Source organism: Apium graveolens, chromosome 2 (assembly GCF_009905375.1).
Source record: "Apium graveolens cultivar Ventura chromosome 2, ASM990537v1, whole genome shotgun sequence".
NCBI lineage: Eukaryota > Viridiplantae > Streptophyta > Magnoliopsida > Apiales > Apiaceae > Apium > Apium graveolens.
In genome coordinates this window covers 102,398,026-102,421,328 of record NC_133648.1, presented here as the reverse complement: position 1 = coordinate 102,421,328, position 23,303 = coordinate 102,398,026, and the positions used below count along the sequence as shown (strand labels likewise).

General features: G+C 41.1%; 2 non-coding genes across 2 annotated transcripts; one reads left to right on the top strand and one right to left on the bottom strand.

The window, feature by feature from the left end:
• Positions 1-4,449: 4,449 nt before the first annotated feature.
• LOC141709911 (small nucleolar RNA R71) lies at positions 4,450-4,556 on the bottom strand. The gene has a single exon (XR_012570465.1). It is a non-coding gene; the product is annotated as a small nucleolar RNA R71 (small nucleolar RNA).
• A 13,765-nt stretch (positions 4,557-18,321) lies between these two features.
• Positions 18,322-18,428, top strand: LOC141709864 (small nucleolar RNA R71). Its single transcript, XR_012570419.1, has one exon. It is a non-coding gene; the product is annotated as a small nucleolar RNA R71 (small nucleolar RNA).
• Positions 18,429-23,303: the final 4,875 nt, after the last annotated feature.

Sequence of the window (23,303 nt, the reverse complement as noted above, 5' to 3'; positions counted from 1 at the left end):
GACTAGACTATCCTCAAGGCAATCCTACGATTATACAAAGAATAAAAATTCCAGGCACAAGTAATATACAACACTACAAGAACTCTGGAGCTTACTACGGAATCGTGCTTTTTATTTACAACTCAAATGCTTATTTGACCGTGTAATGAGTGAGGTCCACAAAAGACTTATACAATGGTATCCATGTAACGAGCGTTAGGTTAGCGGATCCCAGACTCTAAAAGCCTTAGGTCGCTAGGCACAAAGTCCCCTAAGAACTTAATAACTCGAATACCAAAGAGCCCACTCTTGATCAATTATGCAAATTTTTTTTTTTCTCTTTTTTTTTTTAATAACTTCTGAGCAAGTGCGTTTCGATCCATCTTGCTCAACCCTAGACTACTCGCAATATATGCGAGCCGGCTACTAGCCATTTGACGCCTAGCCACAACTTCCATATTTTTTTCTCCAAAATTTTTTCTTTTTTCATGTCTTTATCACTAAGAACCTATAATCGAATTCTAAGCATAATAAGTAGATTGACCTTGAAAACAACCAAATCATAACAACAATCTAGCCCTTACGCATTCTTTAAGACTTAGTGGACTTACAATTGTTTCTAGCATGCATATCAACCTACACAACTTAATATCACTTTAATGCTATCACTACACTCGCATCAATATCACAATTCAGTCGATAAATCATTGCAAAAGGGATCATGGTAAATGCATGAGCTACATGACATTCATAAAAAAAACTACATGGCATAAATTATGCAACTATATGAACTAAACTATCATGAATATGCAACTAAATGACACACACACAATATTCCTTAACTACCACCCCCAAACTAAAAATCTTCACTGTCCTCAGTGAAAGTAGTAGAAAGGAACACAGGGTATACCTACTCGGAGTCATCATCATCATCACCCTCAGTGGGTGGAGTATCAGGCGGCGGGTATGCAGAGTCCTCACCAAAAACTGGCCACTGGATATCAGCTCCAAGGCCTCGAAAAGCAGTCCCTAACGCAAGGGTGAGTTCCTGAGCAAACCTGCTCTGTGTCTCATACATGGCATCCATCCACCGTGAAAGCCTCCTATACTGGGCATCACCCATCCCAGCACCCTCCTGAGCTCTCAAAGAACCAGCCTCACCACGTCCTGGCCTAGCCATAGTAGCACCTCGTGCTGGACGCCCTCCTGGAAGACGATAACCCAGCCCATGCTCCTCAGGCTCACCACCGGTCCACTCCTGCATCCCATTCAGAGTGCCAGAATCAATCGGAGCTGCTGGCAACTGCAATTGCTCATGAGCCGGCCAGTTCACTCCCACTGCTCGGCATAGCTTCGTAACCGTGGATGCATAAGGGATGTTCATATGCTTTGCTCCCCTCAAAAACTTCAGAATTGCTTGGTAGATAAACTCACCAAGGTCCACATAGTACTCATCATGCAGAATTCCCCACAACAACTGTGCTCTCTCAACTGTGACCTCGTGTGCATGTGAAGAAGGCAAAATATTAGCACATATAAATGCATTCCATGCACGGGCATACCTGTTCATGGCGATCGTCGGAAAGTGACGATACTCATTATTGCCTGGACTGCGGGTCCAAACTGTGCCCGGTCAACAGAGAGTCGCACAAATCAAATCCAAGTCAAAATCCTCGGCAGTCTTTTCATTCCAGTTCTCCTCCTCGGGCTTCCTCTCTCGCTGTCCAATCACACGGCAAATCGCCGCAGGATGATAATCAACCGTCAGCCCACGGACCACAGAAAACCCATTCTTTTCAGCCTTCGCGTTCGCGTAGAACTCGCGAACAACGCTCATCGGTACTACTTCGGGTGACTCACAAAAAGCTATCCACCCCTTCTCTGCAATCATGGGCAACAACTTACCATCCCTCCCCGATGGTAAAAACCCCCTCTCCTTCAGAATCGGCTTACCCAACAGCCTAGTGTACTCCTCCTCCGCGGCTCTGTCAGTTAACCGAGGCCTTGCAGCAGTACCCCTCGATGAATCAGCAGTAGGAACTGTGCTGCTGCTGTCAATAGTGCGTGCTCTCTTGGGTGCCATTGATTCGTGAATAAAAGCGTGTAAGAACTGATATTTGATGTTTGTGAGAGGGTTTAAGTGTAGGAAGTTTTGTGGGCGATATGTAGGATAGGTGTATGTATATATAGGGTGTGGATTAGATTAGGGTTTGGGAATTAAGGGATAAAATGATGGGGTAGTGGGAACAAATCGTGGGTTTATGGGCTAAAACTGTTTTTGTGTTTTTTTTTTTGGTTTTTTTTTCTGAACTGTAAAAAATTTTCTGGAACTCGACTCCTGCGCGGCCGCTCAGCATAGCTGCGCGGGCGCGCAGAGGGTCTTGATAAGTGGCATTTTATACCTCTTAGAACGTCTTAAAATGGCTTAAATTGGTGTCTTGAAATCAAGTATTTTGTGTATTTGATGCGTTTTTCTAGTGTTTATGCATTTCAGGGTATTAGTTGCATTTCGGGGGAGGAATCATCAAGAATAAGCCTTGGCATCTGTTTACCATTGCGAGAGGAAAGGAACGGGCAGATTACGGCGAAGAAACGGAGCAAACTTGGAATTTTTCCAGTAGAGGCCTGCGCGCCCGCGCAGCTATGCTGAGCGGCCGCGCAGGGTCGGGGAAAAAGATAAATTATTTTAGACTTCTACTTCTGTTTGGCTTCCAACTTCTATGTAATCTGAGTTTTATGGGACTATTATATAAGTAGATTTGAGACGTTTTCACAAGGATAACGAAGAAGAAAAAGAAGAAGAAGATTGTGTTTTACGCAAGAAGCGAAGGAGATAAGGAAGAAGACCGATTTAGCACACCGCAACGAAGAGGAAGCATATTTTCTTGTGATTCTTGTTTCGTTGTAACGTTGGATGCTAGTTTTCTTGCTTTGACTTATTTACTCTTGTGACGTACTCTGTTTTAATATAATTAGTTTAGTTATTATTTTCTTGTGTTTGTTTATCATGATTTCATATGAACCCATGATGGCGATAAGTTCTATTATGGGCTAATCGTGATCATGGGGTTGCAACGGATTTATTATGGAATTCTTTAGTTAATTGTTTAATACTTTAGTGTGTGATGATTGTTTGATATCTAGTATTGGTTGTGCGTATTCGTCTTATGTGCGTCGCGAACATATAAGATAGGGTGTTAATCTCTTGTGAAGCGACGGTGGATCTTGAGATTTAGAACTTGCCATGCTAGCATAGGTTCATGTACGTTGTGCATGATTAGTGGGTAACTCTAACAGTTTTAGTTGCCCTATGTAATCAAAAGGAATAACTTGTACTTAAATCGTTGTGTTGTCAATTTCTGTAGACATATAGGAACTCAACATAATTGATGACTATTCAACTTCTATCTTAATTGTTGATGCTTGGTAGAATGGTATTAGTACAATGAAAGTTGGCTTTTATCAGTTTCGTGTTATTCGATTAATATCATCACTGTCACATGCTAAAGGTAATAACAATGGCTATAGAAGGAAGTAATAATGAAGTTGTGATCTCATGAGTGTTTTATTATTGATAAATTGAAGTGTTAGTTAAGTGGTTAATTAAGTAGTTAATTATAGTTAATATTTAATCAACAATTTTAAGTGTTATTATCTTAACATTGAGAAGTAATCATACATTGGTGAGTGAGTTTAATTAGACAATAATTTAGTCTGAGTCTCTGAGGGAATGAACTAGAAAGTATTCTATATTACTTGCGAACACGTATACTTGCGTGAATATTAGCGCGTGTTTTCGCACTAACAAGTTTTTGGCGCCGCTGCCGGGGACTCGGCGTATTTGTTTAGTTTATGTACTAATCATTGGTCATTAGGACTCAGTGATTAGGACATAGTAGTTACTTATTTTTTCCGGTTGTGTTTCAGGTACTTTAGCAAGCGTTTATGCAAACCCGTTCTCGTGCTCGCAAGAGGACTTTAGATACAGCTGAGGAGACAGACGAAGTTCTTGATATTCCGGAGAAGTTAGATTTTGAGGATTCGGATTCAGGAACTGAGCAGAAAGAACCAGTAAACATGGGAGATCGTATTGTTCAAGCTGACCCAGCTCTCATGGAGTTTTCTCGGCCTAAAATTGATGACATTCAGTCAAGCATCCTTCATCCGGCTATTCAAGCTAACACCTTTGAAATCAAGCCGGGCACTATTCAGATGGTGCAGAATTCTGTTTCTTTTGGAGGAGCGGCAACTGAAGACCCCAACATGCACATAAGGAATTTTGTCGAGATCTGCAGCACTTTTAAGTATAATGGCGTGACTGATGAGGCTATCAAGTTGAGGCTTTTCCCATTCTCACTAAGGGACAAGGCTAAAGACTGGTTACATTCTGAACCAGCTGGGTCCATCACTACGTGGCAAGATCTTGCGCAAAAGTTTCTGGTGAAGTTTTATCCGATGGCAAAGACTGCTGCTATGAGGAGTCCTCTTACTCAGTTTGCGCAGCAACCTACGGAGTCTATGTGCGAGGCTTGGGAACGCTACAAGGAAATGTTGAGAAAATGTCCACATCATGGAATGCCGGACTGGATGGTGATCACTGGATTCTATAATGGTTTGGGGGCCCAATCTCGGCCCATGCTCGATGCAGCAGCTGGAGGCGCCTTATGGGCTAAAAGCTATACTGAGGCGTATAATCTTATCGAGACGATGGCTGCAAATGAGCATCAAAACCCAACTCAGAGGATGACGTCAGGCAAGGTAGCAGGTATTCTGGAAGTTGATGCAGCCACCGCTATTGCAGCCCAGCTCCAAGCGCTATCAATGAAGGTTGATTCTTTGGCTACGTATAGAGTTAATCAAATAGCTATGGTTTGTGAGCTTTGTGCAGGTTCTCATGCTACGGATCAGTGTTCTCTTGTAAACGAATTTGTTCAGTATGTGAATAATTATCAGCGACAACAGCAGCCTGTGCCAGCGACCTATCATCCTAACAACAGAAATCATCCAAATTTCAGCTGGGGGAATAATCAGAATGCTATTCAGCCACCATATCAGCAAGGAGTGAGTAAACAGTTTAACCCACCTGGATTCCAGCAACCACAGCAGTATGCTACAAGGCAATCATATCCTCAACAGGGAAGTGCAGCTGCACCCACTAGTGCTGATTTTGAGGAACTTAAGCTGTTGTGCAAGAGTCAGGCGGTTTCTATCAAGACCTTGGAAAATCAAATCGGTCAATTAGCCAATGCAGTGCTCAATTGTCAACCTGGCACTCTTCCCAGTGACACGGAAGTACCAGGCAGGAAGGAAGCTAAAGAGCAAGTCAAGGCTATTACCTTAAGGTCTGGAAAAGTGGCTGATGCTGAAAAGGCAAAGGAAGTCGAAGCTGAAGTTAGAGATGAAGAATCTAAGCAAAAGGAGAAAGCGGCAGAACCAAGGAAGACTACTGTTGAATACACTCTGCCTGAGGCTAATACAGGGGAGAAACAGCTCTATCCTCCACTACCTTTTCCTAAGATGTTCAAGAAACTTCACATCAATATACCTTTCGCTGAGGCTCTGGAACAAATGCCTAGTTATGCGAAGTTTATGAAGACTATTCTTGCAAGGAAGGTGAAACTGGATGACCTTGAAACCGTTGCTCTCACGGAAGAATGCAGCGCTGTTCTGCAGCAAAAGTTACCACCAAAACTGAAAGATCCAGGAAGCTTCACCATTCCTTGCACCATTGGCAATCTAACTTTTGACAAGTGCCTTTGTGATTTGGGAGCAAGCATTAATCTGATGCCGTTGTCGATCTTTAAAAAGCTGGATCTGCCTGATCCAAAACCCACATACATGTCGCTACAATTGGCTAACCGTTCCATTACTTACCCAAGGGGCATAGTTGAGGATGTGCTCGTCAAGGTGGATAAGCTCTTCTTTCCAGCAGATTTTGTTATTCTGGATTTTGAGGAAGATAAGAAGATTCCCATAATCTTGGGAAGGCCTTTCTTGGCTACTGGCCGTACCTTGATAGATGTGCAAAAAGGTGAACTTACTATGCGGGTCCAAGATCAGGATGTGACCTTCAATGTATTCAAGGCAATGAAATTCCCTACAGAAGATGAGGAGTGCTTAAAAGTGGATGTGATTGATACTGCGGTTACTTCGGAACTCGATCACATGCTAATGTCTGATGCATTGGAAAAGGCCTTAGTGGGGGATTTTGACAGCGATGATGAAGATAGCAATGAGCAATTACAATATCTGAACGCTTCTCCCTGGAAGCGAAAGCTGGACATACCATTTGAATCTCTTGGTACTTCTGACCTCAAGAACGCCGAAGGGAAGCTCAAACCATCAATAGAGGAAGCACCTACCTTGGAGCTCAAGCCATTACCTGAACACTTGAGGTATGCTTTTTTAGGTGATTCATGTACGTTACCTGTTATTATTTCATCTGACCTTTCAGGTAGTGAGGAAGACAAGCTCTTAAGGATTTTGAGAGAATTCAAATCGGCTATTGGATGGACCATAGCAGACATCAAGGGGATAAGTCCTTCATATTGTATGCATAAAATTCTGCTAGAGAAAGGTAGTAAGCCAACTGTGGAACAGCAGCGAAGACTGAATCCCATCATGAAGGAGGTGGTGAAGAAAGAAATTCTGAAATGGCTAGATGCAGGCATCATTTATCCTATTTCTGATAGCTCGTGGGTGAGCCCCGTACAATGTGTACCTAAGAAGGGAGGTATAACTGTGGTCGCAAATGAAAAGAATGAGCTCATCCCTACTCGAACAGTTACAGGATGGAGAGTATGCATGGATTATAGAAAATTGAACAAAGCCACAAGGAAGGATCACTTCCCTCTTCCATTTATTGATCAGATGCTTGACAGATTGGCGGGACATGAGTATTTTTGTCTTCTGGATGGTTATTCCGGGTATAATCAGATTTGTATTGCACCAGAGGATCAGGAAAAGACTACCTTCACTTGTCCATTTGGCACATTTGCTTTTCGCAGAGTTTCGTTTGGGTTATGTGGCGCACCGGCCACCTTTCAGAGATGTATGATGGCTATATTCTCTGACATGATTGGAAATAACATCGAAGTGTTCATGGATGACTTCTCCGTCTTTGGACACTCATATGATGAATGTTTGAATAATCTGCGCGCCGTACTCAAAAGATGCGTGGAAACTAATTTGGTGCTTAATTGGGAGAAATTTCACTTTATGGTGCGTGAAGGCATTATCCTTGGGCATAAGGTCTCTATCAAGGGTCTGGAGGTGGACAAGGCCAAGGTGGGAGTCATTGAAAATCTTCCCCCACCTAATGCTATGAAAGGAATCCGTAGTTTTCTTGGTCATGCGGGTTTTTATCGGCGATTCATCAAGGACTTTTCAAAGATATCTAAGCCGTTGTGCAATTTGCTTGAGAAAGATGTGCCGTTCAAATTTGATGATGAATGTTTGGCAGCATTCGAGACTCTCAAGAAGAGTTTGATCACGGCACCAGTCATTACAGCACCAGATTGGACAGAACCATTTGAGATGATGTGTGATGCGAGTGATTATGCGGTAGGTGCAGTTCTGGGACAACGCAAGAAAAATCTCTTCCATGTGGTCTACTATGCGAGTAAGACTTTAAATGGTGCCCAATTGAACTACACCACTACTGAGAAGGAGCTTTTGGCTATAGTCTTTGGCTTTGAGAAATTTCGATCTTATCTGCTTGGTACGAAAGTAACAGTATTCACTGATCATGCAGCTATTCGCTATCTGGTTTCTAAGAAGGATTCGAAGCCGAGACTCATTCGTTGGGTGCTTTTACTTCAGGAATTTGAGTTAGAGATCAAAGATAGAAAAGGTACTGAGAATCAACTAGCTGACCATCTCTCTAGGTTGGAGAATCCCGATTCTACTTCACAAGATAGGACGTTAATCAATGAATCTTTTCCGGATGAGCAGTTGTTTGCTATTCAGGAGGAAGAACCATGGTTTGCAGATATTGTAAACTATCTCGTCAGCAACATAATGCCTCCTAATTTAACATCCGCCCAAAAGAAGAAGTTTCTGCATGAGGTGAAGTGGTATATGTGGGATGAACCATATTTGCTTAGACAGGGAGCTGACCAGATCATCAGGAGATGTATCCCGTTCTGTGAGACGAAGGGGATATTACGAGACTGCCATTCCACGGTTTATGGTGGACACTATGGAGGTGAGAAGACGGCAGCTCGTATTCTGCAAGCAGGTTTTTTCTGGCCTACTTTGTTCAAGGATGCTCATCAGTTTGTTTTAAGGTGTGATCGTTGCCAAAGAGTGGGAAATTTTTCAAGGAAGGATGAGATGCCATTAAATGTGATGCTTGAAGTCGAGGTCTTTGATGTGTGGGGAATCGATTTCATGGGGCCTTTTATCTCGTCTTGCAATAATCAGTACATCTTGCTGGCAGTCGATTATGTCTCAAAATGGGTCGAAATTAAAGCTTTACCGACAAATGATGCAAAGGCAGTACTAAATTTTCTTCATAAGCAAATTTTCACAAGGTTTGGAACACCTCGGGTAATCATAAGTGATGAAGGATCGCATTTTTGCAACCGTAAGTTCACTTCTATGATGCAGCGTTATAATGTGAATCATCGAGTAGCTACTGCCTATCATTCGCAAACAAATGGTCAAGCGGAAGTGTCTAACAGAGAGATAAAGCGTATTCTAGAGAAGGTTGTTTGTCCGTCAAGGAAGGATTGGTCTTTAAAGCTCGATGAAGCTGTTTGGGCTTACAAAACAGCATACAAAACTCCACTTGGGATGTCACCGTTCCAGTTGGTGTATGGTAAGGGATGTCATCTACCTGTGGAGCTTGAGCATAAGGCCTACTGGGCATTGAAGAAGTTGAACCTGGATTTAGATGCAGCTGGTAAGAAAAGAATGCTTCAGCTTAATAAACTGAATGAATTTCGACTTCAAGCGTACGAAAATAACAAAATGTATAAGGAAAAGGTGAAGAGGTGAAACGATAGGAAGCTACATCCAAAGTTATTTGTGCCAGGGCAACAAGTTCTCTTATTCAACTCTCGGCTCCGAATTTTTCCTGGGAAGTTGAAATCAAGGTGGTCTGGACCTTTTATTGTCAAAACTGTTTTTCCACATGAAGCGGTGGAAATTTTTGAGAATGATCCGGACCAAGCATTCAAGGTTAACGGTCAGCGGTTGAAGCACTACTATGGGGACATGGCAAACCGAGAAGTGGTTAGTGCCATTTTGTTGACTACTTGAGAAAGGTACGGAACGTCAAGCTAATGACGAAAAAGAAGCGCTGCGTGGGAGGCAACCCATGAATTGTTGTTACAGGAACCCTTAGAAGTTAATAACCTATCCAAAAATACAAAAAAATCAGAAAACAGGGGCTGAAAATTTTTTTTTCCAGAGACCCTCTACGCGCCCGCGCAGCTATGCTGAGCGGCCGCGCAGGGGTCGAGTTCCAGAAAATTTTTTACAGTTCAGAAAAAAAAAACAAACAAAAACACAAAAACAGTTTTAGCCCATAAACCCACGAATTGTTCCCACTACCCCATCATTTTATCCCTTAATTCCCAAACCCTAATCTAATCCACACCCTATATATACATACACCTATCCTACATATCTCCCACAAAACTTCCTACACTTAAACCCTCTCACAAACATCAAAAAATCAGTTCTTCCACACTTTTATTCACGAATCAATGGCACCCAAGAGAGCATGCACTATTGACAGCAGCAGCACAGTTCCTACTGCTGATTCATCGAGGGGTACTGCTGCAAGGCCTCGGTTAACTGACAGAGCTGCGGAGGAGGAGTACACTAGGCTGTTGGGGAAGCCGATTCTGAAGGAGAGTGGGTTTTTACCATCAGGGAGGGATGGTAAGTTGTTGCCCATGATTGCAGAAAAGGGGTGGATAGCTTTTTGTGAGTCACCCGAAGCAGTACCGATGAGCGTTGTTCGCGAGTTCTACGCGAACGCGAAGGCTGAAAAGAATGGGTTTTCTGTAGTCCATGGGCTGACGGTTGATTATCATCCTGCGGTGATTCGCCGTGTGATTGGACAGCGAGAGAGGAAGCCCGAGGAGGAGAACTGGAATGAAAAGACTGCTGAGGATTTTGACTTGGATTTGATTTGTGCGACTCTCTGTCGACCGGGCATAGTTTGGACCCGCAGTCCAGGCAATAATGAGTATCGTCACTTTCTGGCGATCGCCATGAACAGGTATGCCCGTGCATGGAATGTATTTATATGTGCTAATATTTTGCCTTCTTCACATGCACATGAGGTCACAGTTGAGAGAGCACAGTTGTTGTGGGGAATTCTGCATGATGAGTACTATGTGGACCTTGGTGAGTTTATCTACCAAGGAATTCTGAAGTTTTTGAGGGGAGCAAAGCATATGAACATCCCTTATGCATCTACGGTTACGAAGCTATGCCGAGCAGTGGGAGTGAACTGGCCGGCTCATGAGCAGTTGCAGTTGCCAGCAGCTCCGATTGATTCTGGCACTCTGAATGGGATGCAGGAGTGGACCGGTGGTGAGCCTGAGGAGCATGGGCTGGGTTATCGTCTTCCAGGAGGGCGTCCAGCATGAGGTGCTACTATGGCTAGGCCAGGGCGTGGTGAGGCTGGTTCTTCGAGAGCTCAGGAGGGTGCTGGGATGGGTGATGCCCAGTATAGGAGGCTTTCACGGTGGATGGATGCCATGTATGAGACGCAGAGCAGGTTTGCTCAGGAGCTCACCCTTGCATTAGGGACTGCTTTTCGAGGCCTTGGAGCTGATATCCAGTGGCCAGTTTTTGGTGAGGACTCTGCATACCCGCCGCCTGATACTCCACCCACTGAGGGTGATGATGATGATGACTCCGAGTAGGTATACCCTGTGTTCCTTTCTACTACTTTCACTGAGGACAGTGAAGATTTTTAGTTTGGGGGTGGTAGTTAAGGAATATTGTGTGTGTGTCATTTAGTTGCATATTCATGATAGTTTAGTTCATATAGTTGCATAATTTATGCCATATAGTTTTTTTTATGAATGTCATGTAGCTCATGCATTTACCATGATCCCTTTTGTAATGATTTATCGACTGAATTGTGATATTGATGCGAGTGTAGTGATAGCATTAAAGTGATATTAAGTTGTGTAGGTTGATATGCATACTAGAAATAATTGTAAGTCCACTAAGTCTTAAAGAATGCGTAAGGGCTAGATTGTTGTTATGATTTGGTTGTTTTCAAGGTCAATCTACTTATTATGCTTAGAATTCGATTATAGGCTCTTAGTGATAAAGACATGAAAAAAGAAAAAAATTTGGAGAAAAAAATATGGAAGTTGTTGCTAGTTGTGGCTAAGCGTCAAATGGCTAGTAGCCGGCTCGCATATGTTGCGAGTAGTCTAGGGTTGAGCAAGATGGAGCGAAACGCACTTGCTCAGAAGTTATAATAAAAAAAAAAAAAAAATTGGCATAATTGATCAAGAGTGGGCTCTTTGGTATTCGAGTTATTAAGTTCTTAGGGGACTTTGTGCCTAGCGACCTAAGGCTTTTAGAGTCTGGGATCCGCTAACCTAACGCTCGTTACATGGATACCATTGTATAAGTCTTTTGTGGACCTCACTCATTGCACGGTCAAATAAGCATTTGAGTTGTAAATAAAAAGCACGATTCCGTAGTAAGCTCCAGAGTTCTTATAGTGTTGTATATCACTTTGTGCCTAGAATTTTTATTCTTTGTATAATCGTAGGATTGCCTTGAGGATAGTCTAGTCATAGTAATTGGTCTAGTTCCGAAGCATATCTGTTAAGCATTTGCACACACCACGTTTCTAGCTGTATGTCCGTTTACATGAGTTTATTGATCTTTAGTTGTCTAACTGCATTCGTTGAGATGTGGCAATTTGGTTGATTAATTGTAGTAAGGGGGATCGTTGCATTTTCATATAGATTGCATTCATGCATATTTTTATTTGTTTTTGAGTCTGTGACGCTTGAGGACAAGCATCGATTTAAGTTTGGGGGTGTGATAAGTGGCATTTTATACCACTTAGAACGTCTTAAAATGGCTTAAATTGGTGTCTTGAAATCAAGTATTTTGTGTATTTGATGCGTTTTTCTAGTGTTTATGTATTTCAGGGTATTAGTTGCATTTCAGGGGAGGAATCATCAAGAATAAGCCTTGGCATGTGTTTACCATTGCGAGAGGAAAGGAACGGGCAGATTACGGCGAAGAAACGGAGCAAACTTGGATTTTTTCCAGTAGAGGCCTGCGCGCCCGCGCAGCTATGCTGAGCGGCCGCGCAGGGTCGGGGAAAAAGATAAATTATTTTAGACTTCTACTTCTGTTTGGCTTCCAACTTCTATGTAATCTGAGTTTTATGGGACTATTATATAAGTAGATTTGAGACGTTTTCACAAGGATAATGAAGAAGAAAAAGAAGAAGAAGATTGTGTTTTACGCAAGAAGCGAAGGAGATAAGGAAGAAGACCGATTTAGCACACCGCAACGAAGAGGAAGCATATTTTCTTGTGATTCTTGTTTCGTTGTAACGTTGGATGCTAGTTTTCTTGTTTTGACTTATTTACTCTTGTGACGTACTCTGTTTTAATATAATTAGTTTAGTTATTATTTTATTGTGTTTGTTTATCATGATTTCATATGAACCCATGATGGCGATAAGTTCTATTATGGGCTAATCGTGATCATGGGGTTGCAACGGATTTATTATGGAATTCTTTAGTTAATTGTTTAATACTTTAGTGTGTGATGATTGTTTGATATCTAGTATTGGTTGTGCGTATTCGTCTTATGTGCGTCGCGAACATATAAGATAGGGTGTTAATCTCTTGTGAAGCGACGGTGGATCTTGAGATTTAGAACTTGCCATGCTAGCATAGGTTCATGTACGTTGTGCATGATTAGTGGGTAACTCTAACAGTTTTATTTGCCCTATGTAATCAAAAGGAATAACTTGTGCTTAAATCGTTGTGTTGTCAATTTCTGTAGACATATAGGAACTCAACATAATTGATGACTATTCAACTTCTATCTTAATTGTGGATGCTTGTTAGAATGGTATTAGTACAATGAAAGTTGGATTTTATCAGTTTCGTGTTATTCGATTAATATCATCACTGTCACATGCTAAAGGTAATAACAATGGCTATAGAAGGAAGTAATAATGAAGTTGTGATCTCATGAGTGTTTTATTATTGATAAATTGAAGTGTTAGTTAAGTGGTTAATTAAGTAGTTAATTATAGTTAATATTTAATCAACAATTTTAAGTGTTATTATCTTAACATTGAGAAGTAATCATACATTGGTGAGTGAGTTTAATTAGACAATAATTTAGTCTGAGTCTCTGAGGGAACGAACTAGAAAGTATTCTATATTACTTGCGAACGCGTATACTTGCGTGAATATTAGCGCGTGTTTTCGCCCTAACAGGTCTCTGGAAAAAAAAATTCAGCCCCTGTTTTCTGATTTTTTTGTGTTTTTGGATAGGTTATTAACTTCTAAGGGTTCCTGTAACAATAATTCATGGGTTGCCTCCCACGCAGCGCTTCTTTTTCGTCATTAGTTTGACGTTTCGTACCCTGCTCAAGTAGTCAACAAAATGGCACTAACCACTTCTCGGTTTGCCATGTCCCCATAGTAGTGCTTCAACCGCTGACCGTTAACCTTGAATGCTTGGTCCGAATCATTCTCAAAAATTTCCACCGCTCCATGTGGAAACACAATTTTGACAATAAAAGGTCCAGACCACCTTGATTTCAACTTCCCAGGAAAAAGTCGGAGCCGAGAGTTGAATAAAAGAACTTGTTGCCCTGGCACAAATAACTTAGGATGTAGCTTCCTATCGTGCCACCTCTTCACCTTTTCCTTATACATTTTATTATTCTCGTACGCTTGAAGTCGAAATTCATCAAGTTCATTAAGCTGAAGCATTCTTTTCTTACCAGCTGCATCTAAATCCAGGTTCAATTTCTTCAATGCCCAGTAGGCCTTATGCTCAAGCTCCGCCGGTAGATGACATCCCTTACCGTACACCAACTGAAACGGTGACATCCCAAGTGGAGTTTTGTATGCTGTTCTGTAAGCCCAAGCAGCTTCATCGAGCTTTAAAGACCAATCCTTCCTTGACGGACAAACAACCTTCTCTAGAATACGCTTTATCTCTCTGTTAGACACTTCCGCTTGACCATTTGTTTGCGGATGATAGGCAGTAGCTACTCGATGATTCACATTATAACGCTGCATCATAGAAGTGAACTTACGGTTGCAAAAATGCGATCCTTCATCACTTATGATTACCCGAGGTGTTCCAAACCTTGTGAAAATTTGCTTATGAAGAAAATTTAGCACTGCCTTTACATCATTTGTCGGTAAAGCTTTAACTTCGACCCATTTTGAGACATAATCGACTGCCAGCAAGATGTACTGATTATTGCAAGACGCAATAAAAGGCCCCATGAAATCGATTCCCCACACATCAAAGACCTCGACTTCAAGCATCACATTTAATGGCATCTCATCCTTCCTTGACAAATTTCCCACTCTTTGGCAACGATCACACCTTAAAACAAACTGATGAACATCCTTGAACAAAGTAGGCCAGAAAAAACCTGCTTGCAGAATACGAGCTGCCGTCTTCTCACCTCCATAGTGTCCACCATAAACCGTGGAATGGCAGTCTCATAATATCCCCTCCGTCTCACAGAACGGGATACATCTCCTGATGATCTGGTCAGCTCCCTGTCTAAACAAATATGGTTCATCCCACATATACCACTTCACCTCATGCAGAAACTTCTTCTTTTGGGCGGATGTTAAATTAGGAGGCATTATGTTGCTGACGAGATAGTTTACAATATCTGCAAACCATGGTTCTTCCTCCTGAATTGCAAACAACTGCTCATCTGGAAAAGATTCATTGATTAACGTCCTATCTTGTGAAGTAGAATCGGGATTCTCCAACCTAGAGAGATGGTCAGCTAGTTGATTCTCAGTACCTTTTCTATCTTTGATCTCTAACTCAAATTCCTGAAGTAAAAGCACCCAACGAATGAGTCTCGGCTTCGAATCCTTCTTAGAAACCAGATAGCGAATAGCTGCATGATCAGTGAATACTGTTACTTTCGTACCAAGCAGATAAGATCGAAATTTCTCAAAGCCAAAGACTATAGCCAAAAGCTCCTTCTCAGTAGTGGTGTAGTTCAATTGGGCACCATTTAAAGTCTTACTCGCATAGTAGACCACATGGAAGAGATTTTTCTTGCGCTGTCCCATAACTGCACCTACCGCATAATCACTCGCATCACACATCATCTCAAATGGTTCTGTCCAATCTGGTGCTGTAATGACTGGTGCCGTGATCAAACTCTCCTTGAGAGTCTCGAATGCTGCCAAACATTCATCATCAAATTTGAAAGGCACATCTTTCTCAAGCAAATTGCACAACGGCTTAGATATCTTTGAAAAGTCCTTGATGAATCGCCGATAAAAACCCGCATGACCAAGAAAACTACGGATTCCTTTCACAGAATTAGGTGGGGGAAGATTTTCAATGACTCCCACCTTGGCCTTGTCCACCTCCAGACCCTTGCTAGAGACCTTATGCCCAAGGATAATGCCTTCACGCACCATAAAATGACATTTCTCCCAATTAAGCACCAAATTAGTTTCCACGCATCTTTTGAGTACGGCGCGCAGATTATTCAAACATTCATCATATGAGTGTCCAAAGACGGAGAAGTCATCCATGAACACTTCAACGTTATTTCCAATCATGTCAGAGAATATAGCCATCATACATCTCTGAAAGGTGGTCGGTGCGCCACATAACCCAAACGAAACTCTGCGAAAAGCAAATGTGCCAAATGGACAAGTGAAGGTAGTCTTTTCCTGATCCTCTGGTGTAATACAAATCTGATTATACCCAGAATAACCATCCAGAAGACAAAAATACTCATGACCCGCCAATCTGTCAAGCATCTGATCAATAAATGGAAGGGGGAAGTGATCATTCCTTGTGGCTTTGTTCAATTTTCTATAATCCATGCATACTCTCCATCCTGTAACTGTTCGAGTAGGGATGAGCTCATTCTTTTCATTTGCGACCACAGTGATACCTCCCTTCTTAGGTACACATTGTACGGGGCTCACCCACAAGCTATCAGAAATAGGATAAATGATGCATGCATCTAGCCATTTCAGAATTTCTTTCTTCACCACCTCCTTCATGATGGGATTCAGTCTTCGCTGCTGTTCCACAGTTGGCTTACTACCTTCCTCTAGCAGAATTTTATGCATACAATATGAAGGACTTATCCCCTTGATGTCTGCTATGGTCCATCCTATAGCCGATTTGAATTCTCTCAAAATCCTTAAGAGCTTGTCTTCCTCACTACCTGAAAGGTCAGATGAAATAATAACAGGTAACGTAGATAAATCACCTAAAAAAGCATACCTCAAGTGTTCAGGTAATGGTTTGAGCTCCAAGGTAGGTGCTTCCTCTATTGATGGTTTAAGCTTCCCTTCAGCATTCTTAAGGTCAGAAGTACCAAGAGATTCAAATGGGATGTCCAGCTTTCGCTTCCATGGAGAAGCGTTCAGATATTGTAATTGCTCGTTGCTATCTTCATCATCGCTGTCAAAATCCCCCACTAAGGCCTTTTCCAATGCATCAGACATTAGTATGTGATCGAGTTCCGAAGTAACCGCAGAATTAATCACATCCACTTTTAAGCACTCCTCATCTTCTGTAGGGAATTTCATTGCCTTGAATACGTTGAAGGTCACATCCTGATCTTGGACCCGCATAGTAAGTTCCCCTTTTTGCACATCTATCAAGGTACGGCCAGTAGCCAAGAAAGGCCTCCCCAAGATTATGGGAATCTTCTTATCTTCCTCAAAATCCAGAATAACAAAATCTGTTGGAAAGAAGAGCTTATCCACTTTGACGAGCACATCCTCAACTATGCCCCTTGGGTAAGTAATGGAACGGTCAGCCAATTGTAGTGACATGTACGTGGGTTTTGGATCAGGCATATCCAGTTTTTTAAAGATCGACAACGGCATCAGATTAATGCTTGCTCCCAAATCACAAAGGCACTTATCAAACATCAGATTGCCAATTGTGCAAGGAATGGTGAAGCTCCCTGGATCTTTCAGTTTTGGTGGTAACTTTTGTTGCAGAACAGCGCTGCATTCTTCCGTGAGAGCAACGGTTTCAAGGTCATCCAGTTTCACCTTCCTTGAAAGAATAGTCTTCATAAACTTCGCATAACTAGACATTTGTTCCAGAGCCTCAGCGAAAGGTATATTGATGTGAAGTTTCTTGAACACCTCCAGAAACTTCCCGAACTGTCTATCCAGCTTTTGTTGCTGCAATCTCTTAGGAAAAGGTGGTGGAGGATAGAGCTGTTTCTCCCCTGTATTAGCCTCAGGCAGAGTGTGTTCAATAGTATTCCTTGGTTCCGCCGCTTTCTCCTTTTGCTTAGATTCTTCACCTCTAATTTCAGCTTCTACTTCTTTTGCCTTTTCAGCATCAGCTACTTTTCCAGACCTTAAGGTAATAGCCTTGACTTGCTCTTTAGCTTCCTTCCTGCCTGGTACTTCCGTGTCACTGGGAAGAGTGCCAGGTTGACGATTGAGCACTGCATTGGCTAATTGACCAATTTGATTTTCCAAGGTCTTGATAGAAACCGCCTGACTCTTGCACAACAGCTTAAGTTCCTCAAAATCAGCACTAGTGGGTGCAGCTATACTTCCCTGTTGAGGATATGATTGCCTTGTAGCATACTGCTGTGGTTGCTGGAATCCAGGTGGGTTAAACTGTTTACTCATTCCTTGCTGATATGGTGGCTGAATAGCATTCTGATTATTCCCCCAGCTGAAATTTGGATGATTTCTGTTGTTAGGATGATAGGTCGCTGGCACAGGCTGCTGTTGTCGCTGATAATTATTCACATACTGAACAGATTCGTTTACAAGAGAACACTGATCCGTAGCATGAGAACCTGCACAAAGCTCACAAACCATAGCTATTTGATTAACTCCATACGTAGCCAAAGAATCAACCTTCATTGATAGCGCTTGGAGCTGGGCTGCAATAGCGGTGGCTGCATCAACTTCCAGAATACCTGCTACCTTGCCTGACGTCATCCTCTGAGTTGGGTTTTGATGCTCATTTGCAGCCATCGTCTCGATAAGATTATACGCCTCAGTATAGCTTTTAGCCCATAAGGCGCCTCCAGCTGCTGCATCGAGCATGGGCCGAGATTGGGCCCCCAAACCATTATAGAAACCAGTGATCACCATCCAATCCGGCATTCCGTGATGTGGACATTTTCTCAACATTTCCTTGTAGCGTTCCCAAGCCTCGCACATAGATTCTGTAGGTTGCTGCGCAAACTGAGTAAGAGCACTCCTCATAGCAGCAGTCTTTGCCATCGGATAAAACTTCACCAGAAACTTTTGCGCAAGATCTTGCCACGTAGTGATGGACCCAGCTGGTTCAGAATGTAACCAGTCTTTAGCCTTGTCCCTTAGTGAGAATGGGAAAAGCCTCAACTTGATAGCCTCATCAGTCACGCCATTATACTTAAAAGTGCTGCAGATCTCGACAAAATTCCTTATGTGCATGTTGGGGTCTTCAGTTGCCGCTCCTCCAAAAGAAACAGAATTCTGCACCATCTGAATAGTGCCCGGCTTGATTTCAAAGGTGTTAGCTTGAATAGCCGGATGAAGGATGCTTGACTGAATGTCATCAATTTTAGGCCGAGAAAAATCCATAAGAGCTGGGTCAGCTTGAACAATACGATCTCCCATGTTTACTGGTTCTTTCTGCTCAGTTCCTGAATCCGAATCCTCAAAATCTAACTTCTCCGGAATATCAAGAACTTCGTATGTCTCCTCAGCTGTATCTAAAGTCCTCTTGCGAGCACGAGAACGAGTTTGCATAAACGCTTGCTAAAGTACCTGAAACACAACCAGAAAAAATAAGTAACTACTACGTCCTAATCACTGAGTCCTAATGACCAATGATGGTAAGTACATAAACTAAACAAATACGCCGAGTCCCCGGCAACGGCGCCAAAAACTTGTTAGGGCGAAAACACGCGCTAATATTCACGCAAGTATACGCGTTCGCAAGTAATATAGAATATTTTCTAGTTCATTCCCTCAGAGACTCAGACTAAATTATTGTCTAATTAAACTCACTCACCAATGTATGATTACTTCTCAATGTTAAGATAATAACACTTAAAATTGTTGATTAAATATTAACTATAATTAACTACTTAATTAACCACTTAACTAACACTTCAATTTATCAATAATAAAACACTCATGAGATCACAACTTCATTATTACTTCCTTCTATAGCCATTGTTATTACCTTTAGCATGTGACAGTGATGATATTAATCGAATAACACGAAACTGATAAAAGCCAACTTTCATTGTACTAATACCATTCTACCAAGCATCCACAATTAAGATAGAAGTTGAATAGTCATCAATTATGTTGAGTTCCTATATGTCTACAGAAATTGACAACACAACGATTTAAGCTCAAGTTATTCCTTTTGATTACATAGGGCAAATAAAACTGTTAGAGTTACCCACTAATCATGCACAACGTACATGAACCTATGCTAGCATGGCAAGTTCTAAATCTCAAGATCCACCGTCGCTTCACAAGAGATTAACACCCTATCTTATATGTTCGCGACGCACATAAGACGAATACGCACAACCAATACTAGATATCAAACAATCATCACACACTAAAGTATTAAATAATTAACTAAAGAATTCCATAATAAATCCGTTGCAACCCCATGATCACGATTAGCCCATAATAGAACTTATCGCCATCATGGGTTCATATGAAATCATGATAAACAAACACAAGAAAATAATAACTAAACTAATTATATTAAAACAGAGTACGTCACAAGAGTAAATAAGTCAAAGCAAGAAAACTAGCATCCAACGTTACAACGAAACAAGAATCACAAGAAAATATGCTTCCCCTTCGTTGCGGTGTGCTAAATCGGTCTTCTTCCTTATCTCCTTTGCTTCTTGCGTAAAACACAATCTAAAACATAATCCCCTTAATACTCTCCGTGAAAATGTCTCAAATCTACCTATATAATAGTCCCATAAAACTCAGATTATATAGAAGTTGGAAGCCAAACAGAAGTAGAAGTCTAAAATAATTCAGCAAAATTCCCGACCCTGCACGGCCGCTCAGCATAGCTGCGCGGGCGCGCAGGCCTCTACTGGAAAAAATCCAAGTTTGCTCCGTTTCTTCGCCGTAATCTGCCCATTCCTTTCCTCTCGCAATGGTGAACACATGCCAAGGCTTATTCTTGATGATTCCTCCCCCGAAATGTAACTAATACCCTGAAATGCATAAACACTAGAAAAACGCATCAAATACATAAAATACTTGATTTCAAGACACCAATTTAAGCCATTTTAAGACGTTCTAAGTGGTATAAAATGCCACTTATCAATCTTGTTGACTGGAATTGCTTTCATCATTGATATGACTTGCAGAACCACCATCTTCTTCTCCCCCTGAGTTTGTGCCATCAAACTCAGATGAAATTCTTCCTTAATTAGAATCTTCATTTTCATGGATCACTTATTCAGTTATTTCTTGCTCCATTCTATTTCTGTGTTGATCTCAGCATCATCCTCAGAATCACATTCAATATTGAGATTTTTAAACTTTAAAGTTTCAGCTTCATTTTCATCAAGGTATTCCAAGCCTGGACACTTGTCATCATCAAAAGTCACATATGTGTTTTCTATAATTTTCTTCTATTCAAGCACATAAACTCTGTAGGAAGTTCTCGCCAATGAATATCCCAGAAAAATTGCTTCAAAAACTTTAGAGTCAAATTTTCCCATATATTCAAAGTTATCTTTTAGCACAACGCACTTGCTTCCAAACACATGTAGATGCTTCAGAGTAGGCTTTCTTTTTAATAAAATTGAGTAAAGTGATTTTCCATGGATTTTGTTGATCAAATATATGTTTTGAGTATAGCATGTAGTATTCACAGCTTCTTCCCAAAAACTTGTTGGCAGATTGGCATCTTGTAGCATTGTCCTGGCAGCTTCAACTAAAGTTCTATTTTTCCTTTCAACAATACCATTTTGTTGAGGTGTTCTTGGAGCTAAAAATTCTTGAACAATGCCTTTGTCTTTACAGAATTCACTCAATGTTGCATTCCTGAGTTCTGTGCCATTATCACTTCTTAATCTTTTTACACAACTTTGATCTTCATCCTGCTTTTCAACTTTTATTATGTGTTCAATAATTTTGTGTGGAGTTTCATCTTTTGAATGCATAAACTCTACCCATGTGTACCTTGAGTAGTCATCCACCATCACCAGTGCATATTTCTTTCTAGAAATTGATAAGACATTAATTGGTCCAAACAGGTCCATGTGAATAAGTTGCAATGGTGCACTTATGTAATTCACAGTTTTACTTTTGTGACTGGGCCTTTTCATTTTTCCTTTTTGATAAGCCTCACAAACTTCATCTTGAGCAAATTCCAGATTTGGCATGTTTCTCACTAATTCCGTTTTCACCAAGCTATTAATTGCTTTGAAATTCAGGTGAGAGAGTTTCTTGTGCTACAGTTTGCTTTGCTCAATAGATGCCTTGGTATAGAAGCAACAAATACCATTCTTGTTTGCTGAACTCAAATCTGCAACAAATAAGCTTTCTTTTCTAACTCCGTTCAGAGCAATTTCACCAGTCTTTTTGCTGATAATTGAGCAGTCTTCTTTTTCAAAATTCACCTTGATCTTTTGTCAGTAAATTGGCTGACACTTAGAAGATTAACTTCAAGTCCAACAACCAGTGCTACATCTTCTATGACAACATTTCCAGAAACCAGTTTGCCATGTCCCATTGTGAGTCCTTTGTTGTTGTCTCCAAAAGTCACCAATAGGTCATCCATCTCCTCAAATTGTGATAGCAGGGCCTGATCATCTGTTATATGTTCGGAGCATCCACTGTCAATGATCCATATGACTCTCTTCACCTTGACCTGCACACAATGAAAATTAAGTGTGTTTAGCTACCCAAGCAGTGTTGGGTACTTTATTCTTTTTCACTGAAGTAGCAGAAGTAGAATTTGATGATTCAAAAAGAACAGTGTTTATTGATTGATTTGCATTTTCCTTTTTAGCGGTAGATCCAAGATTAACTTCTTTGAGGTCTACTTTTAGTTTATGACAGATTCTCATCACTTTCATATTACAAGGAATGTAATCAAATTTGTCATATAATGAGTAGGGATCTTCAGCCAATGCCTCATTGTATTTGCAGATCCCAACTTTGGCTCACTAATAGCCTTTTTACAAAGGTGAGTTAGATGATTTGTTGAGCCATATTTTTTACACTGATTTCTAGGAGCATCTGCAACAAAGGCATAGTTGTTGCTCTTGTTCACACCTATCTTCCCATTCATGTTCTTTTTTCTTTTCTCAGCATTCTCAGTTTTAACCTCCTTGGTTGGTGTCTTGATAACTTGACTGACTATTGGCTTCTTTTCAGGTTCATTTGTGGTTGTGGTGTCTGCGTCCTTCTTTTCACTGTCTTCATCTGCAAGTTCTTGCTTGATGACCAACTCAACCTCACTGAAATTGACCTCACATGCCTAGAGTAAAGGTGCATCTACTTTTCTCATCATAACTGGGACATCTTTATTTGCAATTGTTATCCCTTTATCACCTTCATTTTTCTTGTTATTGTTCAAGGCATCATAGTCCAAACCAATAGCTATATTAGCACATGGTTTGTTTTTCTCATGGTATTGTCCAACCAACTGAGATGCATTTTTAAAGGACTTCAATTCCACTTCGTTCTTTACCAATTTTTCCTTCAGCACTGCTTCAATTTTACTTGGACACTTGAGTTTGTTTTTCAGATATTCATTTTTTTGCTTGACTATTTCAAGCTCAATAAGCTGCAGCTCCAATTCTTGCTTTTCAATCTCAAGCTTCTCATTAATCTTTGACAGTCTACTAACTTCCTCAGTAGCTGCAACCATGCTTGTGTGGATATGAAACATTTTTACACTCATCTTTTCAACAGTTTCTTTATATTGGCTTGTATTTAAATAAATGGTAGTTAGAGTTGGTACCTCAGATTTTGATTAGGATGATTCTCCTTGATCTAAATCCATGAGTGCATAATTTCCAAATTCTTCATTATCATCATCTTCATCAATGTCATATCAACTCTTACCTTTAGCTAAGTAAGCCTTTCCCTGTTGTT